Raw genomic sequence first — 12,144 nt, forward strand, 5'->3', positions numbered from 1 at the left:
TTCCTCCATATACCCTCAGTTGAGTGGACATGGTAGCCATGGGTCAGGACTATATGTAAATGCACTGGTTTTGGACGCATGCACATTGGAGGACCTGAAGAAAAAGTGGCAGGACGAGAGATGGCAGATGAAAGCAAACTTCTCCAGGATACAAGAGGCAGATACTCTTCCTGGATCCTGTCTCTCTCTGATCTCCTTGCAGAAGCATGCCCTCACCAGTATGCACTCTGATCTGCTATATGGCTGACTGTTCCAGAGAACTATATATAAGGCCAGGTCAACAGCACTCGCTCTCATTTCCTGTTTCCCCACTCATGTAACTCTGTCCTCCCATCAACCTGCACAGGTAGGCACATATTTCCCTCATACACAGTTTCTAACACCCCCATTCCAGACAGGAAACAGTTTGAATTGATCACAATTCACTATACCTTTCTGAGTTGCAGTCCCAATATCTAGTGCTTTATTAGCAACAGCTGGAGTAGCAATTCTTACAACTGTGGCAAGATGATAAACCAGTGCAGTCAGCTGGTGATGTCACTCAAACCTGTAAGAAGTGTTGTGATTAGTTTGCCTGCTCGATGACCATAGTTTGTTCACTAACCTAATGGACATAAATCTGGTGGTCTGATAGTGTAGGGCAGCTGTTTATTTCTAATGAGCTGGGGTGGACTGTGAGCAGTCTGTAGGTAAAATCCACCCCTTATTTCAGTCTGCAACCATATCAAGGATCATTTGAGGTGAGAAGTGGCATCTAGCAATGATTGTGTCCTCCAATATGCCAAAGATGTTGATCATCTTTTTATGAATAATATTTTCCTTCTCAAATAATTGTCCTTCATAATGGAGGCAAGGGCACACATATATTCACAGACATAGTGAAACAAATATTTTTTTGTCATTGTCAGGCTTTCCTGTCTGAACAGCCTGTGAGTAAAAGTTGATGTTGGTGTTTCACCTTTTAATGGTTGTGGCAGAGTCATGGCTGTTCACTCTCCCTCTCCTTACAGTAGAAGATATGCAGCATGTCTTAAGCCATGTTTCTATATATGGCACATATAACGTGAGGCTAAATGTAATGTTTTTAGTTTTGAAATTGTATGAAACAAACATAAAAAATACATCAAGCAAAATGAATGCTGAGGCATTCAAAAATAAATTTCATTTATTTTGATGTTTGTCCCTTGGTGGTGATAGTATTTTTCCTTGGATCCACACATTTTTATGAGACTGTGTTAGAGTACCAGTAACTGGTCATGTGTGGTGCTTGAATTACTCTACCGCTTGGCTGCAGTGGATCTAAACCTATTTTACCAGTACTACTACTGGAGAAGACGTAGGTGTCCCTTTAGTCAATAGCAATTCTTTTACTCGTTTGCAGATGTGTTTTGATATGTGCTTGTGCCTCCCTAAACATCTTGATTTTCCCTTAACCCCACACATTTAATAGTAGGTATTCCCTGTTTTCTGACCACTCCATTTCACCCCTTTATTATTTACTGCAAAAACAGAGACTCCATGTGTGGGGATCTCCACACATGACATATATGACAGGTGTAGGAGGATAACTCCAACCAAAAAATTGCCAACAGTGTTTGTAAGTAAAGTAGTACCACTGGAGTAATTTTTACCATACTCAAGCATGCTTTTGTGAATAGGTCCTCAAAATTCAAATTTACCTTAGCCCATGTCTTATAACCTGAATCTCAGTACTCGGAGGTCAGATTACTACAATGGCCTTGTCTATGCTGCAGAACTATGTGTCTCTTCTCCCTATGTGCTATTTAGAACTTCATTTACAGTTGAGCATTCATGAGCATCCACCTAAAATTAGCAAATACCTCATCTCCCCACCTCTTTGTTCCCCAGAACTGCTTCATTTCTGAAAGAAGAGCTTCAAATACCAATGCTATTTGTAGAATTACAAAAGGACAGCTGGCTGAATAGTATTAAAAGGCCTACCAAATTTGGGATTGGGCATCCATCTCTGTTTTTGATCCTGTCCTAGGCAGCAAAAAAACACACTGGGAGAAAACTAATAACATGTCAGAGACATCATAATTCTTGCTTTTAAAAAGTATGGTGGGTTTATCAGCTTTGAGCATCTCTTCTGAAAGTTTTTTGGGCTGTGTAAAGCTATTCGCTTAAGCGGATATATCGCCTCAGAGGTTGGGAGATCCAACAGTCAATCCCCAAGTGACAGGCCCTTATTTATGAAGTCCTTGCGTAGCCAGTGCATTACTTTTGAAATGGAAAAAGTGACGTACCGGCAGTGCACGCCTTCATAAACAAGGTCCTGAGACTTTTTCTGAACTCCACTCATATGGTGCTGATTTTGTAGATGTTTATTCCTAAAAAGTGTTTTTTTTTTTTGGCTCATTAAATCCTTAATTAAAGAATTAGAATGAAAACCTGCTTCTTTTACCTGTTCACTTTCTGGGGCATTTTTTGTACATACTAAATTATAATTATGTCTTATTTTGCCCTACACTAGTGATGTTTCATGAAAAAAGACTGGTCTACTGTGTAATTAGGGTGACCAATACAGTAGAAATGCCCTCACCACCAATGAGGGGAAAAAAAAGGTGTCTTGAAACACAGCGGGGATGGGCATTTATCAGGCACCAAAAAATAAATTGGAAAACAGCTCTCCAATGACCAAAAGGGTGACTGTTCCACCTGTTGAGACATATGATGTAAAACTTCTAGAGCACCATTTAGGCCCTAATTAAGATGTTGGGCGGACTTGGAGTCCGCCCGACATCGTCTCAGAGTCGGAACTGACCGACCGTAGGTCAGCGGTTCCAAAAACAGTATTATGATACGAAAGCGGCCTGCAGCACAAGCTCCCGTAGTGAAATGGGAGCTTGTGCAAATTGTAACGGTACCTGCCACACAGTGCAGGGATTTTCAGGAGGGCACCTGGGCCCCAACTGGAGCCACAGGGAGAAGGTGTCCTTGCTAAGGGCCCAAAAAGTCACTTTCAGACAGGCTTTCCATGTCAGAAAGTCCAACATGGAAAGTCTGTCTTAAACCAGCATCATAATCCCGACAATGGAAACGCAGTCTTTGAGGATTATGTTGCCTATGGTTGAGCCCGTCGGAAGATAGCCAGTAAGACCGGCCGGTTTTACTTCCAACCACCTACATTGTAATTGGGTGGTCAGGAGTCAAACCCGGGATGTTGGTCAGAAAGCCTCTGACCTGCACTCGGGTGCCTTCAGACCACCATCCTAATGAGGCCCTTAATATCTTATTTTTCAGGTTTTAGATGTGGTATCTTTGGTGCGGTTTTCCCCCAACTCTTTTCCCTTAAACCATCCTGTTTGCTAGACTTAGGACTCTCCGCACTTTGCCACGGCTAGCCCGTGTTAAATTGCTTGTGCCCTCACCTTAAAACAGGTTAGATTAGCTTATACTCAATTGGCATATTTAATTTAATTGTAAGTACCTAGTAAAGTTTCCCTACCTGTGCCCAGGGCTTGTAAATTAAATGCTACTAGTTGGCCTGCAGCACTGATTGTGCAACCCACGTAAGTAGCACTTTAAACAGGTCTCAAACCTGCCATCGCACCATGTGTATGTGTAGCTTTAAACTGCCATTTGGATCTGGCAAATTAAACCTTTTACCCAGCTCAATTTTTCTTTTTTTAATACATATTGGTCCCCCATAAGGTAGGCCCTGGATAGCCCAGAGGGCAGGGTGCAATGTATTTAAAAAGTAGGATATGTACCCTTAAATTTGTTTTTCACTACTGCAAGGCCTACCTCTCACATAGGATAACATTTGAATCAACTTATTACATTCTATAAGTGTAATATGTGAATGGGAGCAGGTTACCAGTTCATATTTGGTGTCTCTGAAATTGTAATGGATAATCCTGATGTATGGTGAAGTCGAATTTTAAATTACAATTTTGAAAATAACATTTGGTGGCTGCAGCCTGTTTCTGGGTCACATGATGAGTTGTGGGTGACATTTAAGCTTTGGGTACTCATCCTAGACAGCCATACATATTAGGAAGCATAAGTGTGACTGGATGGGCCATCAATTATATGATGGGAGGGAGGAGCTGGGCCCAACCTCACTTACACCTGAGTAGGCTGTGTCCTCTCTCCACACTAATGCCCGCATACCCCCTTTAGTTATTAGTTAGTCTCAAGTTATGGAAGGGAAGGTAGGTCACCTGTGCACCTCAAATGCCTGCCTCTAAAATCTTCTCCCCACTTTAAAGGCACAGCTGGGTGTATATACTGGAACTTAGACAATACCACTTCAGTACACTTCTGTACTAGTGAATGTTCTGCCAGGAAGAAGGACTGCTGTGCTGCTGTAAAGGTTGCCACTCTACTGGATTGCTGATCTGAAGGGCTGCTGCCCTGCTGTGCTGACCTGCTGTCTACTTGTCTGGATGAGAAGGACTGAAATTTCGTCTCTTGAACTTAGAACCCAGAGTGACACCAAGGACTAGTTGGCTGGCCTCCGATCTGAAGCCTCAGGGACATATTTGGCTTCCAAGAACCTTGCATCTGCACCTGGACTCTGCCATGTGTGAGTCTACCCTGCCATGGCCCTGCAGTCTTGACCCTTGAGAGTGGGCTTAAGGCACTCTGCCTGCCTTTGTGGATCCATTGGACCCGACAACAGATCCTTGATGCATCACCGAATCAACACATCGCTTCAGCTGCATCTTCAACTCAGATCACTGCAATGCTCCACAAACCAGTATCTGAGGTATTGTGTTCAGTGGGCCTCACTTGGCTCTCTATAGCAGGTCGGCACTCCATCGCAGTTTGTCTAATCTTGTGACTTTTTCCTGTTCCGGTGCGACCAGTTATCCACAGTTGGCGCTTTGTACTTTTTGGTGCTATTTTTACTGAAATCTTTACATTTGAATTTCTCTGGTGCTACTGATTCGATTTTTGTTGTTTTGGTCTTGTGTTATTTTTTAAAAGAAAAATGTATTTTCTAACTTGGTATGGGATCCTTTTTATGTGGTGTTTTTCACTATATTACTCTTTGAATTGTTTCACAAATACTTTACATATTGTCTCTAATTTAAGCCTGACTGCTCTGTGTAAAGCTGCAAGAGGGTTGAGCACAGGTTCATTTAGGGTTGGCTTGTGCCTCACCCTGACAAGGACTGTGGTGGGGGCTCGACAAGGGCTCACAACCCAGTCAACCAAAAACCCATTTTCTTAAAATTGGTATCAGGCTTATTCGTCCATGTTTTGGAGAAATTTTAGAATTTTGAGTCCACCTATATTAATTCATTGAGGCCTGAAGAGAAAGTAAGCATAATTGATGGACAAGGGGAGGGAGGTATGTACATATTCAGACAACTGCAGGGGATCTAAAAATTTACCAAGTTGACTGATACAGTAAAAGAATGTTAGCAACACCAAAAAACTGCTCATTTTACAGTGTGGTAGGGGTTCACTGCTCTCTCGTTATATTCAGAATGGACGCCTTCAAGATAAACCTGTCTGGGGCGTGCCTAACAGCCAACAGGAATGGCGGGGCACTGGCAAGGCTTCGGAGCCCTCGACATCTTTCCTGTAATTATGCTGACATTCACTTCATAATTTATCCCTAAATGAGGTGGACCCAGGCCCCTGACACCACAGGCGGCGTTATGGGAGCAGTCCCTGTCTAAAAAATGGCAAAAAGTGGAGGGGATGTTTCGGCATGGCTTGAGATCCGGAAAACATGGCGGTGCACCCTCACCCGACTGCCGGAGGCCGTGGAGGAGGTGGTGTGCTGCAATCTATAGTCTGCGGGCTCCCTACACTCATCGGCGGAGCCTGGACACAGCAGGAGGGCTGCTGCACAGACCGGGCAAGGACACCCTGTATTTCCGGCACTGGGGAGATGAGCCCACAATGAAAGGCTGGCGAGAGGTGAGCCGACTGGTGCTTTAATTGAGACCTCAGCTTCAGAGGCCTAACGGGCCATTCTCACCAGCGGTCCCGACACAGTATCCCCCTGAGGTACAGCCACAGCGGAGACTACAGCATACAAATCCCCCGCTCCAAGCAGAATCTGGCGATACACCCTTGCCCGATCACTTGGGGCAGCGGAGAAAGTAGTGGGCTGCAACAGACTGATCTGGGAAAGAACTTTCCCAAATCAGCAGCGGGGCCTGGTCACAGCGGAAGGGCCTCGGTGCAATATCAGGCACAAATAGATAGCAATCTTGCGGCGAGTGCGACATGCCCACAAAAGAAGACGAGCGAGCAGCGAGCCTGCTGAAGCCATAATAGAGATCCCAGCTTCAAGGACTTAGCGGGTCTTTTTCGCCTGTTCCCTGGGATCCCACTTGACTGTCGTCGTACGATCACCCAGGCCCTTCTAGTCAGCCGCCTGGACTATGGCAATGCTCTGTTCGAAGGAATGAACGAGCAGTTGTTCTCCCGCCTTCAGGTTTTGCAAAACCAGGCTGCCAAGCTGGTATGTAACAAAGGCAAACGAGACTCTGCATCGGCATGTCTAAAACAACTCCATTGGCTGCCGATGCGCCAGCGCGCCACATTCAAACTACTTTGTCATGCGCACAAAGCCCTCCATAAAACAGGCCCTTCAATCCTGCAAGGGAAAATTGAATTTTATATTCCAAACAGGAACTTAAGATCCATTAACTTAGCCCTAGCAAAACCCAAGCGTATTTACAAAACAAGAACAGGAGGACGAGCCTTCTCGCACCTGGCGGCCAAACGATGGAATGAACTACCGATGGATCTGAGACACACTGTGAACCTTCTTTCATTCCGGCAAAAACTCAAAACACATCTCTTTCCCAAATACTAACCCCCCCTGCTCAAACCTCAGCAGCCCTTTCTTATTCAGCGCCTTGATATCCCCTGGGATGAATGCCGCGCTCTACAAATACCACAAATAAATACAGTGCACCTTTGGCACATAAAGACAGCAGTGAGCACCACGGGTGACCCTCACACTCCTAATAAGAGTTCTAAAAAGCCTCAGGGCTCCAACCAAGCGGCCAAATTAGGAGCGTGGAGAGAGATAAAGGCCTGATCGGTAGATAGTACAGAGACAGGGTGCCGCTGCGCCGAGCTGATTGAGAGCGTGGCTGCGAGAAGAGAATAGATACGAGGAGAGCACTTCATCTGTCGGCGTTTCAGCTTGTTTCCCTGTGAGGATAGACTGGGAGGAGTGGTAGCCGTGTAGCGCCCTGATTGCGAGTGGCGCTTCTTTTACTGGAACTACTTCGTCACCAACCTGTGGGGGACTGCAAGTCCCAAGTCTCCTTCTGGCCAAGCCCACCTGGCCAGGACCACCACCACGCCCACAGCCCCTGGCGCATTCAAAACAGCTTGCCGCACCCGCTATCGCGGGTGCCGCTGCGCCGAACTGATTGAGAGCGTGGCTGCGAGAAGAGGATAGATACGAGGAGAGCACTTCATCTGTCGGCGTTTCAGCTTGTTTCCCTGTGAGGATAGACTGGGAGGAGTGGTAGCCGTGTAGCGCCCTGATTGCGAGTGGCGCTTCTTTTACTGGAACTACTTCGTCACCAACCTGTGGGGGACTGCAAGTCCCAAGTCTCCTTCTGGCCAAGCCCACCTGGCCAGGACCACCACCACGCCCACAGCCCCTGGCGTGATATATAACCACCACTTACTCCCGCGTCGCGGGAGCGCCAGGCCAAGCCCGGGCAAAGGCCGGGCCCTCTGTGGCCCTCAGAGGCCTGAGGAGTCTGGTCTGGGCCAGAGATTCTGTCCAATACTACTGATGTAACAAACTCCTAAACCGTAAGCTATTGCTTTGCTAAATGTTAACTGTACCCTTTCGGATATATTGTTAAATGATTAGAGCTTATTGTTTACATGGTGCTTAGCTCCATAGAAATATAACCTTACGCTGTTATTTTATTTATTTATTTATTTATTTATTTTTTTGATCTATTGATAATTCCTACCCTCATAGATACACTTCTGCTACTTACTTAACGGACCTTTTATTATTCTTAACTATTCCCCTGGATGTGGTGTACATAACATCTAACCACTTCTTTTTTAATTGTTCTTGTTTTGGGGAAATACATAGTATATAGAAATGGTGTCCCGTGAAACAAGGAGTAAGGCAGCAGCAAGTGGCATAAAATTGACTGGAACACTTGATGATTTTATTGTTCGTACAAACACCCTGATAGACCAGGGAATCGTTCTCATGGAGAGAAGGGTCTCACGGGACCTTGCACAAGCCAAGAGGTCTTCAATGGGACATATCGCTGCAGCGCGCACGCCAGAATGTACTCTAAATAATTCTAACCACCCCAATCTCTTACAGATAACTGCTGAGGTTCATAAGACCATTAGCAGACAATCTGACTCCCAGGACCTGAGTCTTATTGATTCACAGGTGCCGGTAAATTCCGGAAATATTACTACTGCTCCATTACTAATTATGCAGGATGACAGCAGCAACCAACAAATAAGAGGAAAAAGGGAAGGAGCTATTCCTAAAAAGAAAAGTAAGCAAATTCATAAAAATAATTGCCCTGCTAAAAAAGGGGATTTGATAGAGATTCCTAATAGGATTGATGTCGGTACTTTAGGGGAGACTTCGAATACTCACGAGCAGGAGTCAGAGATAGAGGGGGCAGGACCTAAAACCCTACCTTTATGTTTCTTAGATGACACAAACCTCGATGACTCTATAGCTGATTTAACACCTGATAACTCGATAGTCGATAGTGTAGGTACGAGAACGGATAATGAGGACCCTTTCATGTCATCTCTAACATCATTACTTAAAAATCTACTTCTTCCTTTAGAGGAGAGGTTAAGAGGGATGGAAATTCAATTGCTTAACCTACAGAAAGATTTAAAAACCCATTACACCAGTCAAGCAAAAAAAGTCACTCATGCACCAGCTCCCAACACTACACTGCAGACACACAAAAAAACGAATTAGAAGGTAAAAAGGTAGCACTTAAACCACCTGTGCCAAGTCTAATCTGCCCAGAAGTAACTAAAGCTAGTGTAAATCTCCCCACGGTAACTGAGATAACTGCTAAAAAACCAGTCTGCATTAACATACCGACTATTAATGCAGATCAAAAACAACCAGACAAGACAGAAAAGTGCAGGAACATTAATTTACCCCCAGAGGCATGTGCTTATGTGGTGATACTGACGGGGGTCCCAGAATTGGGTTCTTCAACTTTGGAACGATATGGGGCACTCAAAAATAAGGTGTTTTTTTGGCTTAACTCTAATCATCCTCTACCGCCAACAAGAAGTAGCAATATCCTAATGGTTGAGAGAGCTCCCTGGGTAGGCTACAATAGGAAAAGAGAGCAGGGGGACTGTGTGGTTATAACCTTTGAAGATCGTAGATCTGTTGACTATATTCTTATGGGAACTCCTAGAAACGAAGGATCATCAATTGTGGCAAGACCCTAGGCGTATTTTTATACGCCAACAGAACAGCCTGATAATAGATGGAGTTGGACCAGGGGCAGTAATCATGGTAGGGGCGGGAGGGGGTGGGAGATGTTTAGGGATTTGAATTACAACAACTGGGGAGAGGAGAGGGATGATGGCTGGACCCTGGTTCAACGAAGAGCCCGGAGATTTCCAGATGGTGGACCACAGCAACATGGAGGATGGATGGGCCCCCAGCTTGTGCCACCCTTCATACCATGTTATAATAGGTTCAGTGAACTAGAGGCAGTGGATTGACTTAGAACACTTGACAAGGTCTCTCAACCCATACACTCCCCTTCTGGTCCGGTGGTTCCTCTTAATAGTAACTCACCTGGGTATTGTTATGATAGTTGTGCTCGATGGTCCACCTAGGATCAAGCTTGTTTCTTGGAATGTGGCAGGAGTGGGCTCAAAAATAAGTGATCCCGACTGGAACGAATACATAAATAGCTGTGACATTTGCATCTTGCAGGAATCCTGGGCGACAAAATCTGTCCATAGGGTAGGATACAAAACTTTCCAGCTGGACGCAGTTCCATCCGTAAGAGGCCGTCCCTCTGGAGGGTTAATAATATGGGTTAAGGTGGCCATTAATATTACCATTAGTAAACTAAGTATTGCCTCCTTAGACATACTTGGATTGAAAATGACTACTAATGATAAACGGGAGATATACTTATTTAATGTGTACAATAGGCCCTGCCCCTCTTACAAGGAGTCACCATGCATTGATAAACTAGAATCAATTTTAGATGATCTGGATCCAGGATCAAGCAATATCATATGTGGGGACATGAACTGCAACTTCGAACCCATTACAGGGATTAACAAACTGTACGAGGATGAGGACCTTGCAAACCGTATACCATCCTTATCTAGTAGTGGGGTAGTCGCTGGAACAAATTTAGCTCTTCAAATCACTAGGGTAATGGTAAGTCACGGTATGAGGGCGTGCAATGGCCGCTTACCATCTGACAGCCCTAAAGCCCCCACCTTCTATAGACAAAACTGCCAGAGCAAAATTGATTACATTATTCTTTCCCTGGACCTGTGGCCATATGCCATAGACATGGTGGTCAAAACAAGATCAGACAGTGACCATCGCCCTCTTGAAATAAGCTTTTCTAGTACTATACTATTGGGGATGGAAACCAAAGATGACATACATAAAGCAATCCCAGACAATATCATATGTAGTAACAATAGACGCTCTGTCAAATGGGCCTACATTTTAGAACAAGAGGAGACAGTGGCCAATATTTATGGTTGTCTTTCAAACACATTCGAAGCATATAACCCCTCCCAAAGCATACCCAGCCTATTTCTTGAACTGCATCAAACTCTTTTTAACAAATTAATAGAATTTATGACAAAAAGATTAAAAAAAGGTGCAGGAGCTGTCATGTTACACCCTGTAGGCAAACCCTGGTTCAACAAAGAATGCCGTAAAGCAAAACTTACCTTGATCGAGTCAGTTAAAACTAAAAATGCGGTGGCAGTTAAAGAATCTAGGCAAGCTTTTAAGAAAGTGCTGGCCAATGCACAATCATCATGGGATGACGAATTATGGTCCTCCATGCTGTCAGCGGCTAAAATAAAGGACCAAAGGGCATTTTGGGAAGTAGTAGCAAAGGGCAACAAAAAGGAAAAGGGATCACGAGAGGTCTTCTTAGATGAAGTAACCTGGATTGTCCACTTTACAAACTTGTATGCTGCCCCAGAACCCGAAGGCGCTGTGCATGAAGAGCATGCTCTGTCGCCTATAGATGACGAAGGCATACAACTAGCCTTCGATCTACAGGAAACAGAACTAGCTTTAAACTTAGTTAAACATGGGAAAGCTCCAGGGCTTGACAAAATCCCAGGTGATTTATTCAAACACGAAGTGGATGTCTGGGTACCGTACTTAAACTACTTATGCAATATTATTGCGGCCGGGGGGGAAATTCCAGACACATGGAAGGGAGCGGAAATTATCACTATTTTTAAAAAGGGTGATAGAAGCGATCCAGCTAACTATCGCCCTATAAGTCTTATCGATACAACACAAAAAATCTTCGCTACGCATATTTTAAATCGAATTAATATATGGTTGGAAGAGGACTTACCGCTATATGTATCAACAAACCATTTTGCATTTCCTAAATAGCGAATTTTAAGGAATCGCTATTTAGGAAATGCAAAACGGTATGTATGTACAAAATCGCTTTACAATAGCGATTCCTTAGCATTCCTAATTTGAGATTAGCAAATTGCTAATCGCAAATTACCCCTTCATTTCCATGGGCCAGGAGGCCCATAGGAATGAAAGTGCAATTTGCAATTAGCAATTTGCTGATCGCAAATTAGGGATTTTTCTAAGGGTGCAGGGGTGTCTCAAGAACACCCTGCTGCACCCCTGAAAAAGACATTTGGGGGCATATGGCGCACATACATGCCCTAAGGGCATGTATGGGCGTCATATGGCACCTTTGGTTTTTTTCAAAAAATCTTTTTGATAAGAATTCGCACATTACCACCAACTAGAAGTTGGTGGTAATTTGCTAATCCTTAATGGCATTTTTTCCATAATATTTGTTTGATACATTGCATTTAAGGAATCGCAAAATTTGCAATTCCTTAAGTGCAATCGCAAAATAAGGATTAGCAAATTTTGCTAATCCTTATTTTGCATCAAACTTGTTTGATACATTC

Source organism: Lissotriton helveticus, chromosome 4_1 (genome assembly GCF_964261635.1).
Source record: "Lissotriton helveticus chromosome 4_1, aLisHel1.1, whole genome shotgun sequence".
Taxonomy (NCBI): domain Eukaryota; kingdom Metazoa; phylum Chordata; class Amphibia; order Caudata; family Salamandridae; genus Lissotriton; species Lissotriton helveticus.